The 18,197-nt window shown below is 41.1% G+C and overlaps 1 long non-coding RNA gene across 2 annotated transcripts; it reads left to right on the forward strand.

The window, feature by feature from the left end:
- Positions 1 to 1,089: 1,089 nt before the first annotated feature.
- On the forward strand, positions 1,090 to 9,269 carry LOC149315099 (uncharacterized). Of its 2 annotated transcripts, XR_016281157.1 has the most exons (4): positions 1,090 to 1,295; positions 1,907 to 2,021; positions 3,540 to 3,660; positions 9,129 to 9,269. It is a non-coding gene; the product is annotated as an uncharacterized LOC149315099 (long non-coding RNA). The 2 variants fall into 2 exon arrangements; XR_016281156.1 differs by lacking the exon at positions 1,090 to 1,295 and having other exon boundaries at positions 1,743 to 2,021.
- Positions 9,270 to 18,197: the final 8,928 nt, after the last annotated feature.

The following is an 18,197-nucleotide window of genomic DNA, read 5'->3' on the forward strand; positions in this document are numbered from 1 at the left end:
GGAGGGCCGTAGAAAGAGAGGAAGACCACACACCAGATGGATAGACTCATAGGGAGCTCATGGGCAAGACTTAAGCAAAGCAATGGAGGAAGGGGGCTTGGGGATGTCTCACTCCTAGGGTTGCCAGGAATCTAGATGGTAGTTAATAAATGACACCAAAGATGACACCACACTTGAACTACTGCAACCAACAGATTGCTGTGTATCAGTTCAAGCACTAAGATGGCACTATTGTAGCTTTCCTAGAGACACTTGCATATATTTCAAGAAAATTTATTAAACAGAAGTTCAAAATACAGGTAAGGATTATTTGGTATACAGAAGTCTATGCTTATAAAATTTCAAGGCTTAGTTATTCCGGTTACTTGTTTAATTCATCTAAATTCTGACTGACTCCAACTCATCTCACTAACCCCATCTCTGCACAAGCCTAACTGAATCTAACTAACCCTAAGCACCAAATCCTTTCCATCACTCTCTCATCTCTCACTCCACCCCTCACTTTCTCTTTCTCTTCTCTTCTGTTCTCTGACAAAGGCTGCATCTACACCATACAATTTCTGAAAAGTTGTCTGAATGCAGATGTGACACATCATCAATGGGAGGAGGAAGAATACAAGGGAGGGTGGGCAAGGCAAAACTAGGATATTTCAAGAAATAGTTTGGATGCAAAATCATGAATATACTGATAAAACCAAAACAAAAAGTCTCAATATACCCAGGGACTTCTTTATGACTTTCTGGATAACTGATACAGACTACTGCCCACATTTTTTTTTATTTTTTATTTTTTGCACTAGGAAACAACATGTTTCTGCACAGAATATCCCCTGGAAAACATCAGAGCAGGGGATGAACACCCTGGAGAATAGTGTGCCAAAATAATAGTTTTATCTTGCAGCAGGGCTCAGTCTCTAGAAATTATTTGTTCTTTATATGTAAGGATGAAGCACTCATTGCCATTATAAAACAGTCTGGTTGCAGCCTTTCTTTTCCTTTAAATGTTAACCATTGCTTTTGATTAATAATAATGCTCTAATTCTGAAATGCTGGCAGTCTCTTCCTAACTTTCTAGGCAGCCAACCTGCGTCACGTGTTCCATCACTCTGCGATTCCACCTGCAAAAGAAAAAAAAAGTGTGCATTATAAGTAGCAGCACATGGAAGTCAATTACTGAAATGAAACCATTGCAGGCTAAAAGGGGACTGGCAAATGACAAAAAGCAGCAATTAACTACATTTCCATAGCACTTCCAGCTTGCTGCTGCTGGGAAGTCTGGAGTGGCATTTGAAGCAGTAAGTCTTCTGGCCTGATGTTAGTGCAGTGCTTTGTTACTCCTTGTGTCACCGATTGTAAAGTGCCAGGACTCACTTGGGAATGTCTATTCCAGATCGTTTTAAACTCTGCAATCAAGCTTTAAACTTCGCAATTGGCTTGAAGTGTGATGTATTAAGAGAGAGAGAGAGTAATTCCCTGGGCCTCCAGTATATGCATCTGAAAACTCCAGGGCCCTCTCATTTGTGTTAAAGCTTTAGTTTAGGTGTGAATTTCCATATATCTGCCAGAAATTCAGGAGCCCAAAGGGAGAGAAGGGAGGCAACCCTGACAGGTTATCCAAGCCTCTTCTTCCAGTGGATCGTAGTAGCTCAAAGGAGTCGCTCCCCCACCTCTGCCTATAGTTTTTAGGGGAGCTTCTACGCAATAAGCCCAAGTTTGAAAAATTAGTTTGTTGGAATAGAACATCCAGAATTCCTCAGCCCAGAGGGATTCGACTAGGGATTCTCAGATTTGTAGTTCAAAATAATGTTTCTAATCTCTCGAATTAGCATAGGTCACAGAGGTGCCCTTGAGCAATGTTCCAGAAGGATGGAAAAAGATGTTTATTACTTGCATGTTTATCTTTCAGTGAGTTCAAGACAGCGTCCATGGTCCTGTCTGCACTGTCCAGGCCCCTCATTCCAATACTAGATGGCTGTTTGCACGAATGTCCCACTGTGCCGCCCAGCGCAGCCACCACATCAGTGAGTCACTTGCTCCTGAGGTCAGAACAAGACATCCAGCCTCAATCACATCACTGGGTGCCTTGTTTTGCCCTCATGCCAGTGGCAGCTATGCCAGGCAACAAAGCGGGATAATTTCAAACAGCTGCTTGGCATCAAATTGGAATCTTCCTACAAGATCCAGAGCAAACAAGTAGTTACTTAAACCCATTTTAACAGGGGTAAACTCCTGGTTTCGTACAGAATAGTCTGGTCTCTTAGTGCCAGACTCAGGGTTTGGATTACATATCTTCTCACTGAGATAACAGTTAAAGTTTAGAAGAGGGATATAACTAAGAAGATCAGGAATCAGAAAAGAAAGATTAACCCCAGTATGTAGGAGCAGTTGGATCATATACTACTATAATCTGCCCTGAGTCCATGCAACAGAGTGGGTAATAATTACACAAATATCTCCCAACAGGAGTATCTTCCAACAGGGGTGGAGAATCAGTACTTTTCCAGGGTTTTGCCACACTGCAGAATTATAGCAATTTGGTAGCACTTTAACTGCCATGGCTGCATCGTGTAGAATCCTGGAATTTGTAGTTATGTGGAGCACTTCAGTCTACTTCCTTAAACTACAGTGTTACTGCTTTCTGGGAGAGAAATCTATCTCATGTAACAACAAATCCTGGGATTTCATCATTTGGAGCAATAGCAGTAAAAGTGGTATCAAACCACTGTAATTGTGTAGCATGGATCTACTGCAGGTATTCTTGAACTCCACCTCCCATCAACCCTGGCCAATGTCTAGGGATGATGGGGCCTGTAGTTCAATTAACCCCCTGTTTTAAATGGAAGCAAACGTTCTAATAATATATACTTGGATAGACAAAAGGTAGTTGCTATGCTCCTTCAACTGTTTTGGAACACGCCAACTATAATTCTATCTGTAAGACATTCATGGGGGAGCAAAATAAAACAAAAATATCAGCAAGCTATTTGAAAGATAAAAATGAAGAAAAAGGGGGGGCATAACCAATAATATCGAGCATAACAGCATATAAAAGCCTAACGGTTTTCAGCTGTTTATACAAGTTAGGTTTCAAATAGCAGGTGCTTTGTTTGTGATGCTAATAAAATAGCTGTACTCCTTTTTACCCCTCCTTTCCCTCTTTTCTTTTTGAGAGGAAGCAAAAATAAATATTATGCTACATTTCCTCAAATTGCAGGGAAAAAATTAGATTGCTGGCAAATAGCTTCCAATAGATGTAGCAGCATTGTTAGGAAAGGAAACGGCAATATCCAGTGTTTCCAGATCTATCAACGTTGAACGTAACCTCTGCAAGTGTACATTCCGTGCTGGTGGGCAGGAGGTAATCAAGCCGAATAATTGCTATGCATGGCAAAGTGTTCCATCTTTACCTTTCCATTGCTTTCTGCAGGAGAGGATAATAAAGTCGACCTTGTTGTCATTGGCCTGTGTTTTATTATTGTGATTTTTTTCTTAATCTTAAATATTGTTTTAGACTAAAACATCCTGTTGTTTTGTTGCAGAAGCAAGCATCATTGCGTATTGTTCCAAACTGGCTCCATCTCAACCAGAGGTGGGAGTTGTACGGTGCTTCAGATGTCGTTTGACAGGAGCTCTCAGCAGCCTTTGCAAGCATAGTGAATGGTAAGCAGTGCTGGGAGATATAGTCCAAGAACCGTTGGAGGACTTTGATCATCCTTTGGTCTGCATTAGTTCAAGAGAACCGTGACACAAAGCTTACACCAAAGATGAGAGAACTGTAATGTGCTTGGTTTAAGGCAGGCCTTAACAAGTATCCAGAAACCTCAGTGAGAACAAATTAGATTGTAAGCCTGAGGGCAGGGAATGGTCTAATTAATAATAATAATAATTGTAAGCTGCTCTGAGAGCCTTTAGGGCTGAAGGGTAGTGTATAAATACCATAAATAAATAAATAAATAAATAAATAGTAGTCATGAGGTTACCAGCTAGATGGAATCAGAGCTTCAAAGTGTGGATGGGAGTAGATAAATACATGAGCCTAATATTTGTTTGTTGCTCTCTGTCTCCAAGTCATTTTGGCAACCCTAAGGCGAACCTATCACAGGGTTTTTTTGGCAGGTTTCCTCAGAGGAGGTTTGCCACTGCCACGTTCTGAAAGGGTGTGACTTGGGTAAGGTCACCCCAATGGGCTTACATGGCTGAGCAGGTATTTGAACCCTGGATTCTAGAGTCCTCGATTATGAAAAAGAGCCCTCCCTTCAGTCCATCTGCCTTGGTCCAGGCCTCAGAGGGAGAGAAGAATGCTGGACCTGATCCTCTCCCCCCCCACCACCACCATTCCCTTCTCCTTTTGTGTCATGTCTTTTTAGATTGTAAGCTTAAGGGCAGGGAACCGTCCATTATCCCCTCTGTTGTAAGCCGCCCAGATTCCCAGTGATTGGGCGGCATATAAATAAATCCTATTATTATTATTATTATTATTATTATTATTATCCAACACTCAAACCGCTATACCATGCTGCATTTAGCAGATGAAAACTCGTGGCCAAGCAACATCAGAGTGTACTCAAGAAGGCAAGTTGTTGATATTATTGTATTGTCTGGTTTTATTTGATTTCTTTTCTGAGCCACATTGGGTCTCACTGCAAGAGAAAGGTGGCACATAAAGGAAATAGACAGACAGACAGACAGACAGACAGACAGATGAAGAACAAACAAGCTGGGAGAGGATGCAGCAGTTTACTTTTGCCTGAGTCTACAGGGAAACTACTTTTGTACTTTGAACTGAGCAGCAACTGAAATAATCCAGGATGAAGGGACAAAGTGGGGAAAGGAGAAAGAAACTAGGACATTTAAAGAGCAGTTGAAAAAGTGGGATGGCAGAGGATTAATCAAAACTGTACTTGCCAAATTGGGACAGGTGCATGGTATGGCATAAATACCCAAATAATATTTAATATCCATCAGTCCACCTCCACAGACTGGAACCAATGGAAAACTTTTTTGGTAATAGTCCCAAGTTTTTTAAAAAGGTTATTATTTTTAGAATGCTGCAATAACAAGCAAATCCCTACCACCCATTCCTCCCAATATTATCAATTCACTCCTCTGATATCTATCTATCCATCAATCTATCTCCATCCATCCATCCATCCATCCATCCATCCATCCATCCAGGGCATTGACCCCTCAATAAGAATTCTGCACCCCTAGATGAAATTTTCCTTTAGTCTCCAAATTTCTGGCGTTACAGTAACTTAAAACTTTAGCTGAATATTTACAAATACAATTTAGGCAGTCAAAGCAAAGTCACCAAGGGAATGTGAACAGAACAGGTTTTAGTAAAGTTGTACATGTGAAGGATTTTCAGTACCTCACTCTCAGCAGTACCTATAGCTATACCCGCATCCATCTATCCTGTTGGAGGTTATTGCAAATACCTTAAAATATGTTCCAGGTTGCTACGAAGTCCAACTAGCTGAGCATATTCTATTAAGATATATACCAACAGAAGAGTGACACTGTACAGAGCACCCCAATGTGCACTAGACTTCAGCTCTTTACATTCTTCACCATTGGCTATGCTGACTAGAGCTGGCTGAATCCCAGTGTAGGTACAGAGATGCACTGAATGACCAAACAGACATTAGCCATAGGACAAGGGAAAGATGTGGAATGTGTAAGTCTCCAGCTATTGCTGGGCTACAGATTCCATGAACTACGGGAGGATCAGAGCTGAAGGGCTACATGGGATAACACGTACAACATAAGATTTGATGCTCTTGATCATATTCATTCCAAATGATGACAAGCAGAACCCAATTAAAAACACTTAAAGCAAATGGCCATCTCCTATATTCATGCCCCAGAAATGCATAACCAAAGGTAGAGCATGAGAAAGGTTTCTTGTTCTTTTTCTTTATAGTGACTCCCATGGTTCCCAGACTCTGGATACCAGGGTTTGAATCCTCGCTTGGCCATGGAAACACACTGGGTGACCTTGAGCAGGCCACACTCTCTAAGTCTGAAAGGGAGGCAAAGGCAAACCCACTCTGAACAAATCTTGACAAGAAACCAGCCTGATAAGGTTTGTCTTAGGATCATCATAAGTCAGACACAACTTGAAAACACAAAACAACAACAACGGTTCTCAGGCAGCATGGTCAACAGCCCCCAAAAGCAACTTTTCTGAGCTCTATAATGACACATTGCTTTGGAAACAGAGCTCTTCTACATCACCAGTGAACAGATGAAACTTTCGTAGAATTTCATAATCCTTAATGCCATTGAGGGAGGCAGTTTTCACCACACGTTGTGACAGTGTATTCAGTTAGGTGGAGTCAGCTGTGGGGCAGTGGCATCACTAGGGCTGGCATCACCTGATGCGGTAACTCATGGTGTCACTCTCCCATTGACCTCCTCCCATACCACACCATACAGAATCTTTAGTAATGTTTTTTGTGCTACTGTTACTCATAAATCCTAATTCCCATATATCACTGAATGCAATGGTAATAGCTGTGACATAAAACAACTAGCAAAATTTAAATGATATCTTTAAATTACAATATCATACATACACCCTAAATATATTTATATGTTCATAGTTTCATGTGGTTAAAGTGAAAATTTAGTAAGATTCGATGTTTTTAAGAAAAATTAAAAATAATATATGTTGTTTAAATGTCTGGGGCCTCTCCTTTCTCCTCCCACTGAGCCTCCCCCAACTCACACCATCTCTTCAGAGTTTTAAAGGGCCATTTCTGCCAAAAGGCAGATGTTTGGGGAACAGTGGTGTCACCCTCCCTTAGGATGTCACCTGATGTGGTCCACATCCTTCATGCCCCCCTAGTGATGCCCCTGCTGTGGGCCCAAGAAAATAGAGTAAGTTTAGAAAAAAGGCAGATTTGAATTCTGAATTTTGTGAATTGCTGGTATATCATGCAACAACAGAAGAGTCTCATCCAGTTCTGAAGGTGAAAACAATAATAGACCTACAGTGTATCAAAATGCTTTCATGGCGTCCCCATCAATGCATCATCTGTCTTCACTTCCATTATCCCAGGAGTTAATCTTGATTTCCTCCTTTCTAGTTGTTCAGGGCTGCTTGGAATGTATTTAATTTGCCATGACCCAGACTATGCCTCGGTCTCATTTCTGTTCCCATCCTCACTCTCTTGATATGACCAGGGCATTTTGGTGGCCTCACCTTCCATTTTCTGTTACTTCTAAGGCATCCAGATGGGGCAACAAAATGAAATGGGGAACTGGCTCACCATCTGTTGATGGGAAATTAAATACAGGGTTTTATTGTTCTGTAAGTAAGAACAGATACGGCCTCTGCATCAAGGCCAAGCTATATGCTATTAAATCTACCCTTTGAAGTCTTCCATCAGGCTGACCAAGGACAGATGGTAAACTGGTATCACTCGATACTGGTTTGGGTCAAGTCGAAGTTCAAGATTAAAGGTAACAAGAGCCTCTGTTCAGCTGTCAAATGTGTTCTTCTATATACTGAATACCCTCTAGTTGCCTTTAGTATTGCAGGTTAAAAAAAAAGATTTTTTTTTAAAAAAAATCTTTGGCAATGCCATGTCTGAATATGAAGGAAACACTATTTGCCTTTGTAAAAAAAAAAAAAAGTACCCTGGATTCCATGCAAATAATGATCTCAATACTGACTGTTCCATTCTGCCATCCTTGGTTCTCAAATGCAAATTATTTTGTTAAATATCACAAATTGTTTTTCCCTCCTTAAGCCAGTATAGGGTAATGGTTTGAGTGTTGGACTAGGACTCTGGGATACGAGGGTTTGAATTCCTTTTCAAGTCTGGAAACCCACCAGATTACATATTCTCTCAACCAACAATAAAGGTAATGACAAACCTCATCTAAACAATTCTTGCCGAGAAAACCCTGTGATAGTGGTTGCCATAAGATGCAGTCAATTTTAAGGCCTGTAACAGTAACCTTAAACCATCAGCCAAAAATCTCCTTTGGACTTGTTTTAATGACATGGGTTGCATTTGATAGCATCCAGTTCCAGAATTAATTTTTCTCTCCCTGAAACATTTGCTCTCCACAGTCTACTTCAGAAAGTTGTGAAATTCATGCCATGATCTGCTCTATGGGGCATGGAAGCTGCTTTAAGGGACATGGAAAGAAAGGGGATCTCTTTTGTACATCTAAAAAACTGCTAGTGGAAACAGATTGAATAGCCCTCTATTTACATTGTATGATATAAGCAACGCTGAAGCCCAACTGTGTTGGAAGGGTTTGGGTGGGTGGGTGGGGTATGAAGGGGACCTGAGTTTTTAGAAGTCTCCCATTAACAAGGCATCAGCTCTCCAAACTGGCATCTTATAAACAACAGTATTATTAAGGTAAGGTAACATTTCTATTCCCTATTGTTTAATGGACAATGTTATTTCTGTTCCCTGTTGTTTAATGAAAAGAAGCCAGTCCATTGTGGAACCAATCCAAGTGATCTCTTTTTGAAGTACATCCACAAATACTGTTACTGAGGGAATGTGGCTGAAACAGACCACAGGATACAGAGAGCGAATGGCACACTTGGCTACTAGAAGGTGATGGCTAGTGGTTTCCATGTTGGGAGGGTGATGAATCTGCTGCTCATTTTATTTCAAAGGAGCTATTCAAGGTGCTGATCTTACTCTGAAGACAGGCTTTGGCATTTTTGATTGCTCCGTTACAGTTTGGACTAGAACTTGGAATAGATTGACTGCTCCAGCATTTTTACTGAGACAGCAGTCATGTGTTCCTGAACAGAAGACTAAAAATAGCACTTCTTTCTTTCTAACCTGATATAACTGTTATGATTTGCATCAATTTTGATTTTACATCAATAGTTTTAAATTAATATTTTTAAAGTAATTTTATCTTGCCTTAAACAACATCCACACATGCATGTATATCATGCGATCGGACCAAGTTGCAGACTTCTTGGACTGGCTTGAATCCTTCAGCCAGAATTCCTGCAGTTGAACTGGTAACAGACTGCTATAGCTGTGTAGTATAAATACATCCAAACAATGATACCTTAATTGGACCAACCAAAATGCACATTTACATGATACAAGCTTTCAAAGTCACACTGGCTTCTTCGTCAGACAAACAGTGACCACGTGGCCAAAGGGGGAGGTGCCAGCCTGCAGATAGCCCTCCCTACCATCTGAACTAAGACCAGAAACAGAGAATGCAAGCCTGTGACTAACATCTTCAATTTCTTTCTCTTGTTTGCCCGATGAAGAAGCCAGTGTGACTTTGAAAGCGTGCAACATGTAATTGTGCATTTTGGTTGTCCCAATAAAGGTATCATTGTTTGGATGTTATTAGATTTGCTATATGGCCAACAGATGTTTTCAGTATAAATACATTCATTTTCTTATTGAACTCAGTGGAATTTATCTGAGAAGACACACACACACACACACACACACGCAAATATAAATATAGATGTTGCTGTCCTAAAAATTAAAAGCAGTGTTATAAATGTATGACTGGTTTCATGGTGTAGTAATCTCTGGATAGTGAGCAATGGCTATAACTATGATTTATGAAGTCTAACATGGCATCCCATGGTTTCTGCAAATGATGGTTTGTAAATCCCTCTTCAAACCCCGGTTTCTCTTTCGGGTTTGTGAAGCTGACTAAAAGTATGGTTTCCTAGAATAATAATAATAATAATAATAATAATAATAATAATAATAAAGCTTTATTTATGTAGCGCTGTAAATTTACACAGCACTGTACATACAATATTTTAATTAGACAGTTCCCTGCCCTCAGGCTTACAATCTAAGAAGACATGACACAAAAGGGGAAGGGAGTGTAGGATGGAGCCAGAAGCCTTCTGGGATGGGCTCAGTTCCTTTGGGGAAGCCTGATGGGATTGGCCTACCTTCTCATAGAGTGGAAGAGATCATAGAGTGGAAGAGATCACAAGAGTCATCCAGTCCAACCCCTTATTTGACAATTCAGATATGCCAAATTATAACCATGACAAGTAATTAAAAATCTGGGGTAGCATAGAAACTCTATCAGCAAAGAATTAATGGTAGAGCAAAAACTCACCTGCTGTATAAGGAAACGTTATACAGATTGTAATTTTAAAATCTTGACAGTTTGAACATTTAAAAGCCTTTGTGAAAATGAAAAGATCTTCATCTGCCAGGGGAAGGGCCATAGAGGAGACACCAAGAGAGACTTTCATATGAGAGCTTTCCTCCTTCAGGGTACCACCACTAAAGACCATGCTCCTGGTAACTACCTCCTGCCTCTTGGTTGGTTGGTGAACCTGGGGTCTTGTCACACTACACTATTATAATATTATATTCCACTTTAACTGCCATGATAACATTATAAGGAATCCTGGGTTTTGTCATTTGGTAAAGCACTCAAGTTCTCAGAGAATTCTAAATGCCCCTTTCTAAACTACAGATCCTAGCTTGTTGGCATGGCAGGTAAAGCGGGACATAGTGTTATAGTGATGTGGTGTGAAAAGGCCCCAGAAGATGATCCACTGAACAGAGTCTGAAAGTCCATGTACAGTAGGTGCATATGGGAGGTAAAGTGATCTTGGGGAGAGAGAGGCAGGCTAGCTCCAACTGCCTGCCTGAAAGAAGAAAAAGCCCTCCTTCCGACCACCATCTTGAGGGGGAGAGAGGCCTGGCCTGAAAGACTAAGAGCCCTCCTTCTGACCACCATCTTGAGGGGGAGAGAGGCCTGTTATGTTTTATTTTGACTATGTATTGTACTTCCTGTTGTACACCGCTTTGATCTAATTTGGAAAAGCGGTATATAGATAAACATTATTATTATTATTATTATTATTATTATTATTATTATTATTATTATTATCATCTTTTAAGTAACCTGTTATTTAGGCTTAAATTCAAGGTGATGTGATGCCATTGTCACCCTTGTCATGCCACTCTTCTTGATTTTCATCTTAAATGTGTCAGTAAGGAAGGGATTCTAATAATGTGAACTGGTGCAAAGAGGGGCAAAATAGCATCTAAATACAGTTGTAGCATAACATGAATGTGGATAATGTTGGCATTGAGATATGTGTTTTAAAAGACTTGCTTCTGATCCTTCTCTTTATCTTAACTTCCAGCATAATGTTGTTGCACATTCCCTCCCCCTAATACGTTCCACATTCAATTACTCTTTGGAATAATGCTTTTATTTTTGAAGGATAGTGCGATGCAGTTTAGTTCCATGAAATTTCACTTAAGTGCCCCAAGATCCATGGATAGAACTATTACTTAAACAGTAAGTAATGGTTGTGCACACAAGAATTAAGAAACATATTGTTCTTTAGATGAATTACATTCAAATTAGTTCTTATTATAAATGGGCTAGAAAATGGATTTTTTAGCTCTGGCTGGCCAAAGAACTAACATTTGTCTCTAGTTCATTTGTTTAAATATATTCAGGCCAGATTGAAATCCATATTGCCTGACATTAATTGAGTACTCAAGCATCAGTGTACTCAAGTTTCATAAACCACTGATGACTGAGTTTTTACAGGCTTGATTTAAAAATATACCATCCCTTTTATAGGAAAATGATGTTCTGTTTATAAAGTCATATTCAGAGCCCACCATTAAATGCCATACATCTTAATAGAATGAATTTAAATATGACATTTGTACTATTGCGATGACATCTTGTTTGCTAAGAAAATTATATTTTTTCTCCATTTGATAATGTATTTTTACAGAGCCTTCTGTCCAATATCCTCAGTCAACATATTTCTCTTTTCCAAGAGAGCTTCAGCTCAAAGATAATTCAAATGCAGCATGCAGGCAAAAATCATTCACATTTGGCTGTACAGATTTGGGGAAATATTTTTCAGTGAGTACGGCTCAAGCATATAGGAACAGAGGAAGTTTCTTTTCTTTTCTTTTCTTTTCTTCTTTCTTTCTTTTGCACTGTTGGTCCATCTATTTAGCTACAGTTGGCATAGATTGCGTCCTGGGTTTCAAGTGAGAGGTTTTCCATACCCATCTGGGGATGTCAGGGCTGGATCTGGCATCCTTTGGGTGCAAAACATGCTCAATTCCTGAGCTACAGGTTGACTTGTAATATACAGGACAACAGATAAAAATGAGATCCTATTTGAAGCTGGTGCCACTAAGTAAATTTCAATCAGCAGTTTTACACCAAGGCCATAGAATCATAGAATCATTGAGATGGAAGGGACCACAAAGGCTATCCAGTCCAACCCTCTGCCATGCAGGAACACATAACCAAAGCACCCACAACATGACCATCCAGCCTTTGTTTAAAAAACCTCCAGACTCCATCACTCTCTAAGAACTGCATATTCCACTGTCAAACAGCTTTCACTGTCAGGACGTTCTTCCTAATGTTGCACTGAATCTATTGCTCCAGGTCCTTTTCTCTGGAGCAGCAGAAAACAAGCTTCCATCTTCAGTATGGCATCCCTTCAAATATTTAACCATGACTATCATGTCACCTCTTTATCTTCTCTTCTCCAAGCTAAATATACCCAGCTCTCTAAGCTGCTCCTCACAGGGCATGGTTTCCAGACATTTCATCATTTTGGTTGCCGTCTTCAGGACAGGTCTGTAAGGTCAAAAATGAAGGGAGGCTAATGGAGAGGGAAAGCCAGTGTGCTGTAGTGGTTTCAGCCCTGGACTATGACTCTGGAGACCAGGGTTCAAATCCTGGCTCAACCATGAAACCCACTTGATGATCCTGGGCAAGTCACACCCTCTAAGCCTCAGTGTATGGCAATGGCAAACCTCCTCTGAACAAATCTTGCCAAGAAAGCCCCATGATAGGCTTACCTTAGGGTTGGCATAAGTCAGAAATGACTTGAAGGCACACAAGAACAACAATGAAGAGGGAAGGTGGCAGTTTGAGGAAGCAGCTCTGCTCATGCAACATCTGGCAGCCAGTATACAGACTGGGAAAACTGTTGCATAACGAGGTAATGGTAGCTTTTTACACAATGTTGGAAAAAATAGCTACACTGAAATACAGTTGACTCTCCGTATCCACAGATTCAAACATCCATGGCTTGAAAATATTCCCCAAAATATATAAATCCCAATAAACCTTGCCATTTTATATAAGGGGCACCATTTTACTATGTCATTGTATTTCATGGGATTTGAGCATCCATGGATTTTGGTAGCCACAGGGGATTCTGGAACCAAACCCAGTGGATACCAAAGGCCCATTGCAACACTTGGGTGCGGAACAGACCGCCTTAAAAGGGCGGCCTGCCAGAAGCCTACTTTTCTCTGGAGTGAAGCTGCAGCTGCCAAACCATGCAGCTTCCTTCTGGAGGAAAAAGAATGCGGACAAAAACGGGTTCTTTTTAAGCTGCAGGGGCAGTGTAACAAGTGCATCACTGGTGCACTTGTTATGTAAGTGCTGTGCAGCAATGTGTTGTTGCCGTGCAGCGTTATGTAACAATAGTGGCACCCATGTACACAGGGTGCCACCACTGTTATGCCATCTGTATGTAGTAGGGTTAGGGACCGTGCGGTTGCTGCGCAGTCCCTAACCCCAAAATCAGTACCGGTATGCCACTTGTTGATGGTATGTACCATGCCTTAGTTTCAGCCAATGTTCACTTCTGCTATTCACTCTCTCTCATTCACATATACACTTCCATCCTTCACCCCACCAACACAATCCATCTTTTACACACATAGGAAGTTTAAGAAACATTGGCCCAGTACAGACAAGCCCTTTGCTGCGTGCCCATGACGTGCTAGGGTTGCTCAGAGGCGTCCAAGCGGGGCTACGCTGCTGTCACGTCATCGTGCCATCGCTGGCGCTTTGGCATGGTGCAGGTACTCCGCAAAAAAGGAGCCTCTTCTGCATGCTCCTTTCTTGCTGTGCAGCAGCGCCGTGCAATTTGGTTGTTATGGTGCTGCTGCAGAGCAAGGAGAGGTGCCTCCCTGACACCTCTTTTTGGCGCTCTGTACCACACCATTGTTTCACTCCATACAGTGGTCCCAACATTTGTTGAGGTTAGGGGTGAAGGACTTCTGTGAATGTGAAAAAAACACAAATAAAAAAGCACTATTCTTTTTACCTAATTGAAAACCTCTCTAGGAATTGCCAGGTGCAACTCTATGGTCAACATCTGCCAGATGTTGATCCTAGAATCATGCTGGAGGGTGTACAAATGCCTAGAGAAGTATTTTCTTTAGGAACTTCTAAGTTGTCCTGTACAACAATATGGTCAACTTCTGAAGAGGAAGGAGAGCATCTTAATCAAAACTGCAAATAATTAAATAAACAAAGCTGAAAAAGTCAAAGCTGCAAATATGGAGGGACAACTGTATAAACAGACGGGCATGCATAAAATCTCACAGTGCACATTTCATACCTACACAATAACATCCACACCACTTTTATTAGTAGGGTATGGGAATCTGAGAGATCTAAATTCAAGTCTCCATTGAGCCATGAAATTCAGTGCATGAACCACTCTCTTTCAGCTTGACTTACCTCACAGGTTGTTGTGAGGATAAAGTAGGAGGGGACCAAGGTATGGCTGCTAGTACATTGCCAAAATAATGCATTTGACACCACTTTAACTTCCATGGCTCAATACTATGTAATTCTGGGATGTGTAGTTTGGTGAGGCACCACAGCTCTCCGATATAGAAGGCTAAATATCTCACCAAATGACAAATCCCAGAATTCCAAAGGATTGAGTCATGGCAATTAAAGTGATGTCAAACTGCTTTATTTGTGCTGTGCCGAGACACCTTATATTGCCTTGAACTCATTGGAGGAAAGGTAAGACATAACATAATTAATAAATATACACCCAGCATAGTGCAGTGGTTTGCGTGTTGGACTATACTCCAAGAGACCAGGGTTCAAATACCTGCTCAGCCATGGAAACTCAGGGGCTCGAAAGACTGCCCCAAAAGGGCAGGCTGGAGCCACCTGTTTTTGCTCCTGAGGGACGCTGCAGCAGTCAAACTGTGCAGCATCCCTCCGCACCAAAAAGAACCCAGAAAAAAAGGGTTCTTTTAGGTGTGTGCAGCTGACGCAATGCGTGTGGTGCAATGCTTGCATCATCATGGTGGCCTGCGTGGGATGGACTAAGATTTGGGAGCATGCATTTGATGTGTGCTCCTGAACCCTAGAATCGGCATTGGCACACCGCTTCCTGCCTGTCTGTCTCAGACCTTAGTAGGTGACCTTGGGCAGGATACACATGCTGAGCCTTAGAGGAAGGCAACAGCAAATCTCCTCTGAATAAATTTTGCCAAAAACAAAACAAAAACAAAAACCCAGGATAGGGTTACTATAAATTGGAGTTGACTTAAAGGCAAGTGATTTCCAACTTATGGTGACCTTAAGGGCTCTCTTGGCAAGATTTGTTCAGAGGAGGTTTGCCATTGCCTTCCCTCAAGGTTGAGAGCATGTGACTTGCCCAAGATCACCCAGTGGGTTTGATGGCTGAGCAGAAATCAAACCCTGATCTCCAGAGTTGTAGTCCAACACTCAAACCAGTATGCCATGCCATGTTACAGATAGTCTTGAATGAGCCACAAGACTCTTTGCCTGGCTTTGCTAATACTGCTATCCCTTGGGGCCCCAATGGAATTGGTCATCATCAGCTTGAAGTGGCCCACAGCCAGGTCAATTACCAATGTGCTAATGCCATGCTACCAATCCTCAAGTGGCATAAAGATCTCTGCCTCTGGTCACAGTGGTATGGCCATTCCCCACCATATTAGCATGAGACACAAGCTGGTCTTTACATTGAGAACTGCTTGCATAATAGTTCAATTACTTCATGTCCCTTTAAGCAAAGGACCTCCCTAAAGAACTAGCCCCTAATCCCCCCCTTTTGCCACAATGTTTCATAAACATTCGGTTAATTGAAGATTGCTGTATATTTAATGGAGGTGGAGATCCTCAGGGGCAAGACGAACAGGGATTGGTGTTTTCTAGGAGTCCATTAGGCAGACAACTGCAGCGCTGAAATGGTCACGGAGATCCCAGCAGACCAAATCATTAGTGGGACACTTAGTTCCAATTAAGGGCATGGCCCAAAAGACCAAGGTGGAAAACATGGCCCTTAGTGCATCTCCCCAAGGAGCCTTTTAATCTTGCAGCTTGATTTCATGTTGCAGCAATACAATGGCAAACAACAAGAAAGCTGCACAATTTAAATGGAAGAAAAGAAAACAGGCAATCCCAATGAAATTTCAACAGACGTCGTCAAACTGAAATCAATTCCTTTAAAAAATAAACCAACCCCTTTTTAGGTGTGTGTGGCAGAACAGCAATTTCACTGTACAGTGGACCCTTGTTATACGCTGGGGTTTGTTTCCAAGATCCCCCATGGATAACAAAATCCATGTATGCTCAAGTCCCATTAAATATAATGACATAACAAAATGGTGTCCCTTATAAAAAATGGAAGATTAAGGTATGATATTTGAAATTTATACTTTTTTTTAAAACATTTTCAAACCATGTATGCCTGAATCCTTGTATAAAAAATCCGTGTATAAGAACGGCCAACTGTATTATATCGAGGCCTAGCAGGTTAAGGCTGGCCCTATTATGAAGGAATGTGGGGTGGCTTAGGCAACTGATTGAGAATGCTTATGAAGGGGAACCCAACCTTTTAAAAAATATATTGTTGCATTTTTATTGTCAAGGAGAGGTGTTGTTATTTTTGGCTTTTAAACAGAATGGTATGGGAAGGAAAAATGGCTCAAAAGGCAAATTGCTACTCTTGGAAACTTCCAAAGAAGCAATTCAGAAAAAAATCTACCAGAAAAAATATCCTGGGCAGTCCAGGGAGTGTGGAGTAACTGAGAGCCACTCTTTGTGCAGCCCTGCTTGAAAAAGTCATGACTGCCCAGTAGGGTTACCAGATGAAACAGGGACAGGGCTCCTGTACCTTTAACAGTTGTACCAAAAAAAAAAAAAGGGGGGGGGGATTTCAGCAAGTGGTCCTTGTGTGATAAACAATACCTGCTGCAATTTGTTCTACACAACTATTAAAAGTACAGAAGCTGGTCATCTTTTTTTATCTGCCCAAGGCCACTATGTAGTAACCACTGACGTAGTAGAGGGAGAGTTGGCAAGGTTAGATCATCACACTTGTTTTGATGCAATGGGATGACTCTGACATCTACTTCTCCCCTCCCAACCTTCTCTGTTCCCTCTGAACATATGTGCAACCTTCACTGTTGCTCAGAGGAAAAGAAGTTGGCTAGCAGCAACACATTGGCATCATCTATGCCTGTTTTAATGCAACAATATTTTGTAGTGGTATGTTCTTGAATTAGAAATTAAGAGACAATGGATTTAGAAAACACCCATTATTGATGGAAGAAAAACAAACAAACCTAGAAGTCATTTGTTGGTATGGATCAGCATAGGTACCTGCATTTTTGGACTTTTTTTGGGTCATGCTGGAATTATTACCAGCACTTTCAACTGTGTCACTGCTGCCAAAGATAAAGTTTGGAAACATTTTTACACTAGTACAGCCTCCAGAATTTCCCAGTCAGGTTGGATAGCATGAAAAATTCTAGAAGCTGCAGTGTACATAAATAAGTTTCTCATGCTGTGGTAATACCCACCTGCAGAAAATGTTAGCTGCTCTTGGAGGCAAGAGGAGGCTGCAGTCAACCCCAAGCAGCTCCATGGATATTGACTGATGGATGTTCCTTCACAACTGCTGCTTATTCTGGTGGCAGCCACTTCCTAACACTTCCTACTTAACTTCATTGCCCTTCTGGCTGCCACCTTATGAAGCTACAACCTTATAAAGTCCAGAAATTACACTGAGTCAGGTGGCAGGAATCCCCCCCCCAAAAAAAAAAGTTGCATTCATTGACAAGCTCATCAATTTATGTGTATTGACTTTCTGAAATGCCTGTTTGCGGCAAAGTTCATCCGCCATGAGATGCATCATCATTATAATCTCAATCCATTGTAAACCTTTTAAGTCCAGTGGGAGCCTCATTTACTTTAAAATAAATTGGGGATTCTTAAGTGTGTAAAAATGAAAAGAAAAGACGAGAATAGATTTTTATTGCTTTCTCCAGTCGTGTAATCCAAGAATACTAGGATGGGCATGGATCTTAGGGCTCACTCTTATCCTTGTGATGTAGATGTTGGTAAGATTCAGAACAACATGGGGG

This window comes from Sceloporus occidentalis, unplaced genomic scaffold (assembly GCF_023333645.1).
Source record: "Sceloporus occidentalis isolate IW3139 unplaced genomic scaffold, rSceOcc1.0.p SCAF_4, whole genome shotgun sequence".
NCBI lineage: Eukaryota > Metazoa > Chordata > Lepidosauria > Squamata > Phrynosomatidae > Sceloporus > Sceloporus occidentalis.